The sequence below is a fragment of the Haliotis rubra genome, unplaced genomic scaffold, assembly GCF_003918875.1.
Source record: "Haliotis rubra isolate DU_JTF1 unplaced genomic scaffold, ASM391887v1 Scf457, whole genome shotgun sequence".
Taxonomy (NCBI): Eukaryota; Metazoa; Mollusca; class Gastropoda; order Lepetellida; family Haliotidae; genus Haliotis; species Haliotis rubra.
The window spans coordinates 102,614-119,726 of record NW_025767143.1 but is presented as its reverse complement, the minus strand read 5'-3'; the positions used below and the strand labels follow the sequence as shown (position 1 = coordinate 119,726).

The 17,113-nt window shown below is 37.0% G+C and overlaps 1 protein-coding gene across 1 annotated transcript in view; it reads right to left on the bottom strand.

The window, feature by feature from the left end:
- The window catches only part of LOC124290110 (adenomatous polyposis coli protein-like), a 96,401-nt gene extending 94,786 nt beyond the window's left edge, over positions 1-1,615 (bottom strand). The window contains 1 exon segment of the mRNA XM_046726805.1: positions 1,597-1,615. The gene's annotated coding sequence lies outside the window, so the exon portion shown is untranslated.
- Between the last annotated feature and the right edge of the window lie 15,498 nt (positions 1,616-17,113).

The window sequence follows — 17,113 nt, the reverse complement described above, 5'->3', positions numbered from 1 at the left end:
AACAGGTATCGAGTAGGTTAGGGTAATAGGGGGTGTCCCAGTCCTATTTTCTAGTGGATGTGTTAAAAAATTCTGTAAATTATCTCAAAATGAAGACCGACATGTTGTGATGGTGTACACCATGCATGCTGTGGAAATAGTTTCTCTCAGTTACTCTAATGCGAAAAATATGAGCAGGATAGGACTGCATTAACAAAATTTCACTTTCAGGCATCAAAAATGTATATTTGTTATAAAAAATCACTAAATCATATTTGCCATATTTTATTGTATTCCCTTTTCAGCAACTCATGTAGTTTAATGAGCATATAACCCAAATCTACCACTGATAAGGCCTAATAAAAAAATGTGGTTCCGATTACCCGGCCCACCCTTAAATTATGGTGCCGACCCTATTTTTTTTAGCAGTATGAATAAAATAACCATTCATATACCATTGTTTTTCCCCAGCATCAGCAGTTCTGATAAAAACATTGACATTATGACCGCAGGCTTGATTAGATAAACAATTACACATTGATAAATGTTTTATTTGTTTGGACTTTTCTTCTAAAAAAAATGTAAAAAAAATTCCCTACCTACCCTAAATTTGAACGAGCTGTAAACGGAACCACAACATTATTGTTATTTGGCCTAAACAACATTGTTATCATGTTTATAGTATCTACACAACGTAAAGAACTAAAATGACTGTTTCTGAAACTATGAAACTATTTCAATGGTAATGTATTCCAGTATACATCCAGACTAATATTAAATTGCATCTTTGGCCAGGGTTAAACCCTGAACCGGGAACACTGGAAACTCATGACCAACGTTACATTGACATGAATAACACCAGATAGAACATCGCAGAACATCTTAAAAAACATCAAGAGATTTAAATATGGCACAACAACATTGTTGTTGATTATCTCGTGCCCAAGTACACTATCAACTTATTTGCAGATTCTATGTTTATGTATAAATTTAGTTAACCTCTCTGTGGTGGAGGTTGCATGTAAGATTGATAAATACTGATTTGTTTTGTTAGCGGCCTTGATTTCAAGATTCTAAGTATCATCCAGTCAGTGCCTAGTTCTTCAACACCATCACATCTTCGGCTTATCCACGTTTCTGGCATACTGTAGGCCAACATTGACTGTAAAAAATCACTAAATGGATTTTAAAAGTACCCCCCCATGGCAATACAGAACAGTTTAACTGTTGTGGTGTGATACAAGTGTTGTTGGAAGATGTGTTTCTGGGAGAGTTGATTGTTGTTTGTAGAGAAACAACACACACATTTTTAAACAGCATGCATGTTCCAGTCGAGGTTCCCGGCATAATTTGGAATATCGCAAAAGTTTGTTGAGGAATGTCCTCAGCACTGCGCTCTCGCATGCCACCACATTCACATGCCGCCCGCCGTTCATTGTTGTGATGACCACATCGAGAGGATTTCCCTCTAAAACGATAGCTCGTGATTTAGCTGCCTCTGTTCTTAAAGTCCTACTGCAATGGTAGATAACGTAATCTGCCTACCATGCGGTCAATGCGGTTTAACCGTCGTACAACTCAACTCTGCGTGTGTGCGGAAGTTAAAATGAATTTTACCTTTATTTCTTTACATCGCTCTTCCGCCATTCAAGCTTAGCTATGACGTCACAGCCATCACTTCATTGGACTTCCGTAAAAGCGCACCTGTAGCCACGAGTTGTCTCCCTCTAACCAGCGCGCGACTGGAGTCCGCCGGGAGATCCATGTAACACACCACCCCGCCGTCTGCTCCTTTTCCCCCACACCATCCAGTCTCACAGGAATCCCTGGGTGCATGAACATTGTAGATAAGATGTTATTGCAAGGGAAAATCATATCTCACAACTGATTAGCACTATAAAAATATAAAGAGAGAATAAATGAGATTAAACATATATTACATATATAAGAGAACAAGACACTTATACTAACAGTGCGAGAAATAGTTTCCAAATTTTGCAAGACAGTCAGGCTAGCTATTCCTGAAAGTTACTAGCCCACAAATTAAATCACTAGCCCGAAAATTGAATGTAGAAACTGAGCAAAAGATTACAAAAATAGACTGACTGACTGACTGAGTTTAGTTTTACGCCGCTTTTAGCAATATTCCAGCAATATCACGGCGGGGGACACCAGAAATGGGCGTAACACAGTGTGCCCATGTGGGGAATCGAACCCGGGCCTTCGGCGTGACGAGCCAACGCTTTAACCACTAGGCTACCCCACCGCCCCTACAAAAATAGATGAGAATAAGATAACCTGTTAATATGATGAACATTTGTATCAGGCCATAACCTTGCATGATTTAATATTGTATTCTAACTTCAAAAGTCGGAGAGAGTGATATATTTACAAAATGACCCCATGGAAATTCACTATAGCTGGTTGGGCCATTCACTCTGGAGATTTACTGACCCGACTCGAGTTTAACTATAGGAACTTAATACCTCAAGGAACTTGTCTAGGACCAGTTTTGTTTCTCATCCATATCAACGATTTACCATCACGCGTAAAACCGCCAGTGCGATTATTTGCAGATGATTGCCTACTCTATAGAGCTATAAACACACTCGAGGACCACATCCAACTACAAGCGGATCTCAACTAATTGGAACAATGGGCCCAGGAATGGGGAATGTCCTTTAACGCCAAGAAGTGCTATATCCTCAGAGTATCCAGATCCAAGGTTTCAAGCACCTCTATGTATCAACTCTGTAACACCATTTTAGAAGACGTTAACAGTAATCCATACTTAGGAGTAATCACCAGTAACTCCCTCAAGTGGACTACACACATCAACAAAACTGTCAGTAAAGCAAACTCAACCCTCGGCTTTCTGAGGCGTAACTTACGTCAGTGCCCCAGGAGGCTAAAGATCACAGCTCATCAACCTCTTGTAAGATCGGTACTGGAATATTGCTCAACCATATGGGACCCCTATCATCAAGTCGACATTATATCTCTAGAGAGAGGACAGCGACGAGCAACCAGATGTATAACATCAGAATATTCACCAACTAGTAGCGTCACTAAGATGCTAGAAACATTGGCTTAAGACCCCCTCAAAGAACGACGTAGGGAACAAAGTCCTGTACTACTTTACAAGATAGTGAATGGGCTAGTGGCAATACCAAAAGATCAAACTCTGATCCCCAACACTTGAACTAGGAAACATAATACACTGAACTTTAAACACGTGCAGTGTAACACAGAGACGTTGAAGCAATCCTTTTACCCAAGGACAATACAAGACTGGACCCCAGTCCCTGACGAGACAGTACAGACACCTAGTTGTGATGTTTTCACAACAGTCATTAGACACTAACCAGCGCATGCGCACCACTCAACCCCCAGCATAATACTCAGAATTGTGTCCGCCTGAGAACCTATACAGATACAGGTAGGTACATGTTGTCTCCTCCCATTGAGGAGGAAACGCGATTCATCGCTGGAGCAAACACATCGCCAGTTCCACTGGACACGTCGTTGTCGATGTAGTCGTGTCAGGACACGTCCAGCGTTTGGTCGATATGCTCGAATTCCCACTTCTCTCACAAGACTTCTGATTCTTCGAAGACCAGACACCTGTCCTGCAGTGTCCGTTGTTGTAGCAAATCGGTGACGTAGATGAAACATCCGGATGATTCGGTACTGAGCAGGAGTGGTCACTCTTGGCCTTCCACTTCTTGGACGATCTTGAAGCGGGTTCTGTGGCAGGCTTTAAAGTATCTAGCTCACAACGACAGACTGGGACTCCCCTGCTTCCAAACGAAATGGCAATACTTCGGTCAGAAGCATTCAATCCTGTCATTTTTCATCTTCGTTTACGTCGTATATATTCGTAATGAAATGATGAATTTGGTTTTGCCTTTAATAGTGTATGTCTCTGTTTCTGTTTCCAACCCACTGCACGTGCATAACGTGGAACACTTTCTTCATGAAGTTTTCATGTATCGTTTTCTATTTTTATGACAAACGTTTACAAGCACTTTGGGATGCGTTTGTGCGCAGTACACAGCAAACAAGACAGGACTATCGCAACTATGGGGACATATTTAACGCAATTCAAACATAGAAATTGCCTTAATGACGATTACTGTAAAAACGAAAATATCGAAATATACTGCTCAAAACGCCTGTGCATACAAATGTCTATGTAACGTACATGACTTGTGACTGTTTTAATATCATTATTGGTATGATAAACGAATCAAATGTCTATGTAATGTACGTGACTTGTGAATGTTTTAATATCATTATTGGTATGATAAACGAATCAAATGTCTATGTAATGTACGTGACTTGTGAATGTTTTAATATCATTATTGGTATGATAAACGAATCAAATGTCTATGTAATGTACGTGACTTTGTGAATGTTTTAATATCATTATTGGTATGATAAACGAATCAAATGTCTATGTAATGTACGTGACTTGTGAATGTTTTAATATCAATATTGGTATGATAAACGAATCAAATGTCTATGTAATGTACGTGACTTGTGAATGTTTTAACATCATTATTGGTATGATAAACGAATCAAATGTCTATGTAATGTACGTGACTTGTGAATGTTTTAATATCATTATTGGTATGATAAACGAATCAAATGTCTATGTAATGTACGTGACTTGTGAATGTTTTAATATCATTATTGGTATGATAAACGAATCAAATGTCTATGTAATGTACGTGACTTGTGAATGTTTTTAACATCATTATTGGTATGATAAACGAATCAAATGTCTATGTAATGTACGTGACTTGTGAATGTTTTAACATCAATATTGGTATGATAAACGAATCAAATGTCTATGTAATGTACGTGACTTGTGAATGTTTTAATATCATTATTGGTATGATAAACGAATCAAATGTCTATGTAATGTACGTGACTTGTGAATGTTTTAATATCATTATTGGTATGATAAACGAATCAAATGTCTATCAAATGTCTATGTAATGTACGTGACTTGTGAATGTTTTAATATCATTATTGGTATGATAAACGAATCAAATGTCTATGTAATGTACGTGACTTGTGAATGTTTTTAATGATCATTATTGGTATGATAAACGAATCAAATGTCTATGTAATGTACGTGACTTGTGAATGTTTTAACATCATTATTGGTATGATAAACGAATCAAATGTCTATGTAATGTACGTGACTTGTGAATGTTTTAATATCAATATTGGTATGATAAACGAATCAAATGTCTATGTAATGTACGTGACTTGTGAATGTTTTAATATCAATATTGGTATGATAAACGAATCAAATGTCTATGTAATGTACGTGACTTGTGAATGTTTTAATATCAATATTGGTATGATAAACGAATCAAATGTCTATGTAATGTACGTGACTTCTGAATGTTTTAATATCATTATTGGTATGATAAACGAATCAAATGTCTATGTAATGTACGTGACTTGTGAATGTTTTAATATCAATATTGGTATGATAAACGAATCAAATGTCTATGTAATGTACGTGACTTGTGAATGTTTTAATATCATTATTGGTATGATAAACGAATCAAATGTCTATGTAATGTACGTGACTTGTGAATGTTTTAATATCATTATTGGTATGATAAACGAATCAAATGTCTATGTAATGTACGTGACTTGTGAATGTTTTAACATCATTATTGGTATGATAAACGAATCAAATGTCTATGTAATGTACGTGACTTGTGAATGTTTTAATATCATTATTGGTATGATAAACGAATCAAATGTCTATGTAATGTACGTGACTTGTGAATGTTTTAATATCATTATTGGTATGATAAACGAATCAAATGTCTATGTAATGTACGTGACTTGTGAATGTTTTAACATCATTATTGGTATGATAAACGAATCAAATGTCTATGTAATGTACGTGACTTGTGAATGTTTTAATATCATTATTGGTATGATAAACGAATCAAATGTCTATGTAATGTACGTGACTTGTGAATGTTTTAATATCAATATTGGTATGATAAACGAATCAAATGTCTATGTAATGTACGTGACTTGTGAATGTTTTAATATCATTATTGGTATGATAAACGAATCAAATGTCTATGTAATGTACGTGACTTGTGAATGTTTTAATATCAATATTGGTATGATAAACGAATCAAATGTCTATGTAATGTACGTGACTTGTGAATGTTTTAATATCAATATTGGTATGATAAACGAATCAAATGTCTATGTAATGTACGTGACTTGTGAATGTTTTAATATCATTATTGGTATGATAAACGAATCAAATGTCTATGTAATGTACGTGACTTGTGAATGTTTTAATATCATTATTGGTATGATAAACGAATCAAATGTCTATGTAATGTACGTGACTTGTGAATGTTTTAATATCATTATTGGTATGATAAACGAATCAAATGTCTATGTAATGTACGTGACTTGTGAATGTTTTAATATCATTATTGGTATGATAAACGAATCAAATGTCTATGTAATGTACGTGACTTGTGAATGTTTTAACATCATTATTGGTATGATAAACGAATCAAATGTCTATGTAATGTACGTGACTTGTGAATGTGTTTTAACATCAATATTGGTATGATAAACGAATCAAATGTCTATGTAATGACTTGTGAATGTTTTAACATCAATATTGGTATGATAAACGAATCAAATGTCTATGTAATGTACGTGATCATTATTGGTATGATAAACGAATCAAATGTCTATGTAATGTACGTGACTTGTGAATGTTTTAATATCATTATTGGTATGATAAACGAATCAAATGTCTATGTAATGTACGTGACTTGTGAATGTTTTAATATCATTATTGGTATGATAAACGAATCAAATGTCTATGTAATGTAAACGTGACTTGTGAATGTTTTAATATCATTATTGGTATGATAAACGAATCAAATGTCTATGTAATGTACGTGACTTGTGAATGTTTTAACATCATTATTGGTATGATAAACGAATCAAATGTCTATGTAATGTACGTGACTTGTGAATGTTTTAATATCATTATTGGTATGATAAACGAATCAAATGTCTATGTAATGTACGTGACTTGTGAATGTTTTAATATCAATATTGGTATGATAAACGAATCAAATGTCTATGTAATGTACGTGACTTGTGAATGTTTTAATATCATTATTGGTATGATAAACGAATCAAATGTCTATGTAATGTACGTGACTTGTGAATGTTTTAATATCATTATTGGTATGATAAACGAATCAAATGTCTATGTAATGTACGTGACTTGTGAATGTTTTAATATCAATATTGGTATGATAAACGAATCAAATGTCTATGTAATGTACGTGACTTGTGAATGTTTTAATATCATTATTGGTATGATAAACGAATCAAATGTCTATGTAATGTACGTGACTTGTGAATGTTTTAATATCAATATTGGTATGATAAACGAATCAAATGTCTATGTAATGTACGTGACTTGTGAATGTTTTAATATCATTATTGGTATGATAAACGAATCAAATGTCTATGTAATGTACGTGACTTGTGAATGTTTAACATCATTATTGGTATGATAAACGAATCAAATGTCTATGTAATGTACGTGACTTGTGAATGTTTTAACATCATTATTGGTATGATAAACGAATCAAATGTCTATGTAATGTACGTGACTTGTGAATGTTTTAACATCATTATTGGTATGATAAACGAATCAAATGTCTATGTAATGTACGTGACTTGTGAATGTTTTAATATCAATATTGGTATGATAAACGAATCAAATGTCTATGTAATGTACGTGACTTGTGAATGTTTTAATATCATTATTGGTATGATAAACGAATCAAATGTCTATGTAATGTACGTGACTTGTGAATGTTTTAATATCATTATTGGTATGATAAACGAATCAAATGTCTATGTAATGTACGTGACTTGTGAATGTTTTAATATCAATATTGGTATGATAAACGAATCAAATGTCTATGTAATGTACGTGACTTGTGAATGTTTTAATATCATTATTGGTATGATAAACGAATCAAATGTCTATGTAATGTACGTGACTTGTGAATGTTTTAATATCATTATTGGTATGATAAACGAATCAAATGTCTATGTAATGTACGTGACTTGTGAATGTTTTAATATCAATATTGGTATGATAAACGAATCAAATGTCTATGTAATGTACGTGACTTGTGAATGTTTTAATATCATTATTGGTATGATAAACGAATCAAATGTCTATGTAATGTACGTGACTTGTGAATGTTTTAATATCATTATTGGTATGATAAACGAATCAAATGTCTATGTAATGTACGTGACTTGTGAATGTTTTAATATCATTATTGGTATGATAAACGAATCAAATGTCTATGTAATGTACGTGACTTGTGAATGTTTTAATATCATTATTGGTATGATAAACGAATCAAATGTCTATGTAATGTACGTGACTTGTGAATGTTTTAATATCATTATTGGTATGATAAACGAATCAAATGTCTATGTAATGTACGTGACTTGTGAATGTTTTAATATCAATATTGGTATGATAAACGAATCAAATGTCTATGTAATGTACGTGACTTGTGAATGTTTTAATATCATTATTGGTATGATAAACGAATCAAATGTCTATGTAATGTACGTGACTTGTGAATGTTTTAATATCAATATTGGTATGATAAACGAATCAAATGTCTATGTAATGTACGTGACTTGTGAATGTTTTAATATCATTATTGGTATGATAAACGAATCAAATGTCTATGTAATGTACGTGACTTGTGAATGTTTTAATATCATTATTGGTATGATAAACGAATCAAATGTCTATGTAATGTACGTGACTTGTGAATGTTTTAATATCAAATGTCTATGTTATTGGTATGATAAACGAATCAAATGTCTATGTAATGTACGTGACTTGTGAATGTTTTAATATCATTATTGGTATGATAAACGAATCAAATGTCTATGTAATGTACGTGACTTGTGAATGTTTTAATATCAATATTGGTATGATAAACGAATCAAATGTCTATGTAATGTACGTGACTTGTGAATGTTTTAATATCATTATTGGTATGATAAACGAATCAAATGTCTATGTAATGTACGTGACTTGTGAATGTTTTAATATCATTATTGGTATGATAAACGAATCAAATGTCTATGTAATGTACGTGACTTGTGAATGTTTTAATATCAATATTGGTATGATAAACGAATCAAATGTCTATGTAATGTACGTGACTTGTGAATGTTTTAATATCATTATTGGTATGATAAACGAATCAAATGTCTATGTAATGTACGTGACTTGTGAATGTTTTAATATCATTATTGGTATGATAAACGAATCAAATGTCTATGTAATGTACGTGACTTGTGAATGTTTTAATATCAATATTGGTATGATAAACGAATCAAATGTCTATGTAATGTAAATGTCGTGACTTGTGACTTGTGAATGTTTTAACATCATTATTGGTATGATAAACGAATCAAATGTCTATGTAATGTACGTGACTTGTGAATGTTTTAATATCAATATTGGTGATGATAAACGAATCAAATGTCTATGTAATGTACGTGACTTTGTGAATGTTTTAATATCAATATTGGTATGATAAACGAATCAAATGTCTATGTAATGTACGTGACTTGTGAATGTTTTAATATCATTATTGGTATGATAAACGAATCAAATGTCTATGTAATGTACGTGACTTGTGAATGTTTTAATATCAATATTGGTATGATAAACGAATCAAATGTCTATGTAATGTACGTGACTTGTGAATGTTTTAATATCAATATTGGTATGATAAACGAATCAAATGTCTATGTAATGTGACTTGTGAATGTTTTAATATCATTATTGGTATGATAAACGAATCAAATGTCTATGTAATGTAATGTGACTTGTGAATGTTTTAATATCATTATTGGTATGATAAACGAATCAAATGTCTATGTAATGTACGTGACTTGTGAATGTTTTAATATCAATATTGGTATGATAAACGAATCAAATGTCTATGTAATGTACGTGACTTGTGAATGTTTTAATATCATTATTGGTATGATAAACGAATCAAATGTCTATGTAATGTACGTGACTTGTGAATGTTTTAATATCAATATTGGTATGATAAACGAATCAAATGTCTATGTAATGTACGTGACTTGTGAATGTTTTAACATCATTATTGGTATGATAAACGAATCAAATGTCTATGTAATGTACGTGACTTGTGAATGTTTTAACATCATTATTGGTATGATAAACGAATCAAATGTCTATGTAATGTACGTGACTTGTGAATGTTTTAATATCATTATTGGTATGATAAACGAATCAAATGTCTATGTAATGTACGTGACTTGTGAATGTTTTAATATCATTATTGGTATGATAAACGAATCAAATGTCTATGTAATGTACGTGACTTGTGAATGTTTTAATATCATTATTGGTATGATAAACGAATCAAATGTCTATGTAATGTACGTGACTTGTGAATGTTTTAATATCAATATTGGTATGATAAACGAATCAAATGTCTATGTAATGTACGTGACTTGTGAATGTTTTAATATCATTATTGGTATGATAAACGAATCAAATGTCTATGTAATGTACGTGACTTGTGAATGTTTTAATATCAATATTGGTATGATAAACGAATCAAATGTCTATGTAATGTACGTGACTTGTGAATGTTTTAATATCATTATTGGTATGATAAACGAATCAAATGTCTATGTAATGTACGTGACTTGTGAATGTTTTAACATCATTATTGGTATGATAAACGAATCAAATGTCTATGTAATGTACGTGACTTGTAGAAAACGTTTTGGGAATATCAATATTGGTATGATAAACGAATCAAATGTCTATGTAATGTACGTGACTTGAATGTTTTAATATCATTATTGGTATGATAAACGAATCAAATGTCTATGTAATGTACGTGACTTGTGAATGTTTTAATATCAATATTGGTATGATAAACGAATCAAATGTCTATGTAATGTACGTGACTTGTGAATGTTTTAATATCAATATTGGTATGATAAACGAATCAAATGTCTATCTAAAGTACGTGACTTCTGAATGTTTTAATAATATTATTGGTATGATAAACGAATCAAAGATGTTACAACTATGTACCTACTAGTAATATTTAACATTATGCTCGAAGAATGCAGCCTTCCTAGAAGCATGGGATACCGGTTTTATAATTCCACTGTACAAGGGTGGGGATCCAAAATTAGCAAATAATTACCGCGGTATCACATTACTTAGTATTTTTAGTAAAGTTTTCTTGTATATCATTAATAAAAGACTCGTTTTCTGGGCTGATTCGAAAGATAAAATTCACGAATCACAAGCGGGCTTTAGAGAGGGCTACTCCACCACTGACAATATGTTCATTCTTCAAAGCCTTGTACATCGTTATATCTCACGTAAAGGTGGTAAATTTTATGTTTTATTTGTAGATTTTGCCAAGGCATTCGACTCGGTTGATAGGAACAAATTATGGAAACTACTCACCCAGAACGGCTTGAGTAGCAAAATGGGAAAACTATTATGTAATATATATAACAATGTGAAAACATGTGTGCGTAGCAATGGTGTTATGTCATCAACATTTGATTGCAATATTGGTGTACGCCAAGGCTGTATACTAAGCCCATTTCTGTTCATTTTCTTTATAAATGAATTAGCGTCAGTTGTGTATCAAAATTGTACAGATGGTATTCAGTTGCACCCGGACATTGTTAAGGTATTTTGTTATTGTTTGCTGATGATGTCCTCATGTTCTCTCAAGTACAGTGAAGGGTCTACAAAACAAATTACCTTGCTGGAAAGCCATTGCCTTGAATTTAAGCTTAATGTAAATGCAAATAAAACGAAGGTTGTTGTCTTTAAGAAAGGCGTTAAATTGTCCAAATCAGAAAAATGGCTTTATAACGGAGACTACTTAGAAGTTGTTAAAGGATATAAATATCTAGGGGTCCATTTTGCCAATACGTTATCATGGTATCATCATGGTAATAGTGCTGATTTACAGGGACGGAAGGTTTTTATTGGCATTTACAGTAATTTAAAGAAATTGGGCAATGTAAATTTCAAAACATATTTCAAAATATTTGATACAAAAATTAAACCAATTTTGCTATATGGGGCAGAGGTTTGGGGTTTTCTCTCGGTTGGAAGCATTGGAAAAGGTTCACTTGTACGCATGTAAAAAGTCTTAGGAGTAAAATTAAATACCCCAAATGTGATGATCTATGGTGAATGCGGTCGCTTCCCACTTTATCTAGAAGCACAGATAAAAGTTATCAAATACTGGGTAAAGCTCTTGAATATGCCTGCATCAAGATTTCCTAAGAAATGTTATAACATGATGCATTTGTTTTGACACCAACGGTAAATCAAATTATTGTAACGAATGTTAGAAATTTACTAAATCATTGTGGTTTTAGTGATGTATTTTTGTCTCAAAAAGATTACCTGCCCGAAGTCATTTTATAATGCTTTATCGCAAAGATTAAAAGATATGTACATTCAGACCTGGAACTCATCTTTAATACAGTCGCCCAAATCCACTTTTTTACAGTACTTTTAAATCTTTTTTCCATACAGAGCAATACCTACACGATATCAATCTTAGAAAATTCCACGTTTCATTATCCAGATTTAGATGCTCTTCACATGATCTTATGATCGAGAAGGGCAGATATTATAATATTCCAAGAGATAACAGATTGTGCAAATTTTGTGCACTAAATGTAATTGAAGATGAGTTCCACATTTTGCTGGTATGTCCTTACTATGCTGATTTAAGGACAAAATATCTACCACAATATTACTATTCACATCCTACCATGTTGAAATTTAATTTGATAATGAACTCTAATAATACAACTTATATTCGTAAACTTGGTATGTATATCCACCATGCTTTTGAACAAAGAAAATAACGTTTGCAAACATTGTGATTGTATGCCATTATTGTTTTTATATTTTGTACTATAGGCCTGTGGCCTCTTCAGTAATGGAATAAAGAGATTTGACTTGTGAATGTTTTAATATCATTATTGGTATGATAAACGAATCAAATTCAGGGCTAAAAGATACTGTGCATACATGACATTCTCCAGACGAGTTTACCGAACAACTGACTGACTGACTGAATTTTGGTTTTACGCCGCTTTTAGCAATATTCCAGCAACATCACGGCGGGAGACACCAGAAATGGGCTTCACACATTGTACCAATGTGGGGATTCGAACCCGGGTCTTCGGCGTGACGAGCCAACGCTTTAACCACTGGGCTACCCCACAGCCCCAGTTTACCGAACAAACACCGTGGAACATTGCCCCTACATGTCCTGAAGATGCAATCCAGACTTGCTCTATCTGGTGCCCTAGGTGACAGACTTACCACCGTGAAGTGCCGTCTATCCTACAGAGACGTGTGTTACAGTGCCCTAGGAGACAGACTTACCACCGTGAAGTACCGTCACTCTTTCAGAGACGTGTGTTACAGTGCCGTGAGACAGACTTACCATCGTGAAGTACCGTCACTCTCACAGAGACGTGTGTTACAGTGCCGGGAGACAGACTTACCATCGTGAAGTACCGTCACTCTCTCACAGACGTGTGTTACAGTGCCGTGAGACAGACTTACCATCGTGAAGTACCGTCACTCTTACAGAGACGTGTGTTACAGTGCCCCGGGAGACAGACTTACCATCGTGAAGTACCGTCACTCTCACAGACGTGTGTTACAGTGCCGGGAGACAGACTTACCATCGTGAAGTACCGTCACTCTTACAGAGTCGTGTGTTACAGTGCCGTGAGACAGACTTACCATCGTGAAGTACCGTCACTCTTTCAGAGACGTGTGTTACAGTGCCGGGAGACAGACTTACCATCGTGAAGTACCGTCACTCTTACAGAGACGTGTGTTACAGTGCCGGGAGACAGACTTACCATCGTGAAGTACCGTCACTCTCACAGACGTGTTTACAGTGCCGGAGACAGACTTACCATCGTGAAGTACCGTCACTCTCACAGACGTGTGTTACAGTGCCGGGAGACAGACTTACCATCGTGAAGTACCGTCACTCTCTCACAGACGTGTGTTACAGTGCCGTGGAGACAGACTTACCATCGTGAAGTACCGTCACTCTCACAGACGTGTTACAGTGCCGGGAGACAGACTTACCATCGTGAAGTACCGTCACTTCACAGACGTGTTTACAGTGCCGGGAGACAGACTTACCATCGTGAAGTACCGTCACTCTCTCACAGACGTGTGTTACAGTGCCGGAGACAGACTTACCATCGTGAAGTACCGTCACTCTCTCACAGACGTGTGTTACAGTGCCGGGAGACAGACAGACTTCACTCTCACAGACGTGTGTTACGTGCCGGGAGACGAAGTACCGTCACCGTCACCTCAGACTCACAGACGACGTGTACAGTTCAGAGACGTGTTACAGTGCCGGAGACAGACTTACCATCGTGAAGTACCGTCACTCTCACAGAGACGTGTGTTACAGTGCCGGGAGACAGACTTACCATCGTGAAGTACCGTCACTCTTACAGACGTGTGTTACAGTGCCGGGAGACAGACTTACCATCGTGAAGTACCGTCACTCTCTCACAGACGTGTGTTACAGTGCCGGGAGACAGACTTACCATCGTGAAGTACCGTCACTCTCTCACAGACGTGTGTTACAGTGCCGGGAGACAGACTTACCATCGTGAAGTACCGTCACTCTCTCACAGACGTGTGTTACAGTGCCGGGAGACAGACTTACCATCGTGAAGTACCGTCACTCTTACAGACGTGTGTTACAGTGCCGTGAGACAGACTTACCATCGTGAAGTACCGTCACTCTTACAGACGTGTGTTACAGTGCCGTGAGACAGACTTACCATCGTGAAGTACCGTCACTCTCTCACAGACGTGTGTGTTACAGTGCCGGGAGACAGACTTACCATCGTGAAGTACCGTCACTCTCTCACAGACGTGTGTTACAGTGCCGGGAGACAGACTTACCATCGTGAAGTACCGTCACTCTCTCACAGACGTGTGTTACAGTGCCGGGAGACAGACTTACCATCGTGAAGTACCGTCACTCTTACAGACGTGTGTTACAGTGCCGTGAGACAGACTTACCATCGTGAAGTACCGTCACTCTCTCACAGACGTGTGTTACAGTGCCGGGAGACAGACTTACCATCGTGAAGTACCGTCACTCTCAGACAGACGTGTGTTACAGACTGCCGGGAGACAGACTTACCATCGTGAAGTACCCGTCACTCTCTCACAGACGTGTGTTACAGTGCCGGGAGACAGACTTACCATCGTGAAGTACCGTCACTCTCACAGACGTGTGTTACAGTGCCGGAGACAGACTTACCATCGTGAACCGTACCGTCACAGACTGTTACAGTCCGGGAGACAGACGTGTGTTCTACAGTGCCGGGAGACAGACTTACCATCGTGAAGTACCGTCACTCTCTCACAGACGTGTGTTACAGTGCCGGGAGACAGACTTACCATCGTGAAGTACCGTCACTCTCTCACAGACGTGTGTTACTCACAGACGTGTGTTACAGTGCCGGGAGACAGACTTACCATCGTACCGTCACTCTCTCACAGACGTGTGTTAAGTACCGTCACCGTCACTCACTCGTGTGTTACAGTCACAGACGTGTGTTACAGTGCCGGGAGACAGACTTACCATCGTGAAGTACCGTCACTCTCTCACAGACGTGTGTTACAGTGCCGGGAGACAGACTTACCATCGTGAAGTACCGTCACTCTCTCACAGACGTGTGTTACAGTGCCGGGAGACAGACTTACCATCGTGAAGTACCGTCACTCTTACAGACGTGTGTTACAGTGCCGGAGACAGACTTACATCGTGAAGTACCGTCACTCTCTCTCACAGACGTGTGTTACAGTGCCGGAGACAGACTTACCATCGTGAAGTACCGTCACTCTCTCACAGACGTGTGTTACAGTGCCGGGAGACAGACTTACCATCGTGAAGTACCGTCACTCTCTCACAGACGTGTGTTACAGTGCCGGGAGACAGACTTACCATCGTGAAGTACCGTCACTCTCTCACAGACGTGTGTTACAGTGCCGGGAGACAGACTTACCATCGTGAAGTACCGTCACTCTCTCACAGACGTGTGTTACAGTGCCGGGAGACAGACTTACCATCGTGAAGTACCGTCACTCTTACAGACGTGTGTTACAGTGCCGTGAGACAGACTTACCATCGTGAAGTACCGTCACTCTTACAGACGTGTGTTACAGTGCCGGGAGACAGACTTACCATCGTGAAGTACCGTCACTCTCTCACAGACGTGTGTTACAGTGCCGGGAGACAGACTTACCATCGTGAAGTACCGTCACTCTCTCACAGACGTGTGTTACAGTGCCGGGAGACAGACTTACCATCGTGAAGTACCGTCACTCTCTCACAGACGTGTGTTACAGTGCCGGGAGACAGACTTACCATCGTGAAGTACCGTCACTCTCTCACAGACGTGTGTTACAGTGCCGGCCGGGAGACAGACTTACCATCGTGAAGTACCGTCACTCTCACAGACGTGTGTTACAGTGCCGGGAGACAGACTTACCATCGTGAAGTACCGTCACTCTCTCACAGACGTGTGTTACAGTGCCGGGAGACAGACTTACCACCGTGAAGTACCGTCACTCTCTCACAGACGTGTGTTACAGTGCCGGGAGACAGACTTACCACCGTGAAGTACAAAGCCGTCTTAGCCCGAAGGTGATCTTAACTCCCAGATCTTAACTCCCAGATCTTAACTCCCAGATCTTAACTCCCAGATCTTAACTCCCAGATCTTAACTCCCAGATCTTAACATAGACTTACGACTGCCGTAGCGCTATGTGTGTTTTGTACAAGGCACCCTGGTGCTTAAAGGGAAAGGTACGGGTTCGATTCTCCACAAGGGTAGGATGTGGGAAATTCACACCTTGTGGAATATTGCTGTAATATAGCTCAACATGACATAAAACCGA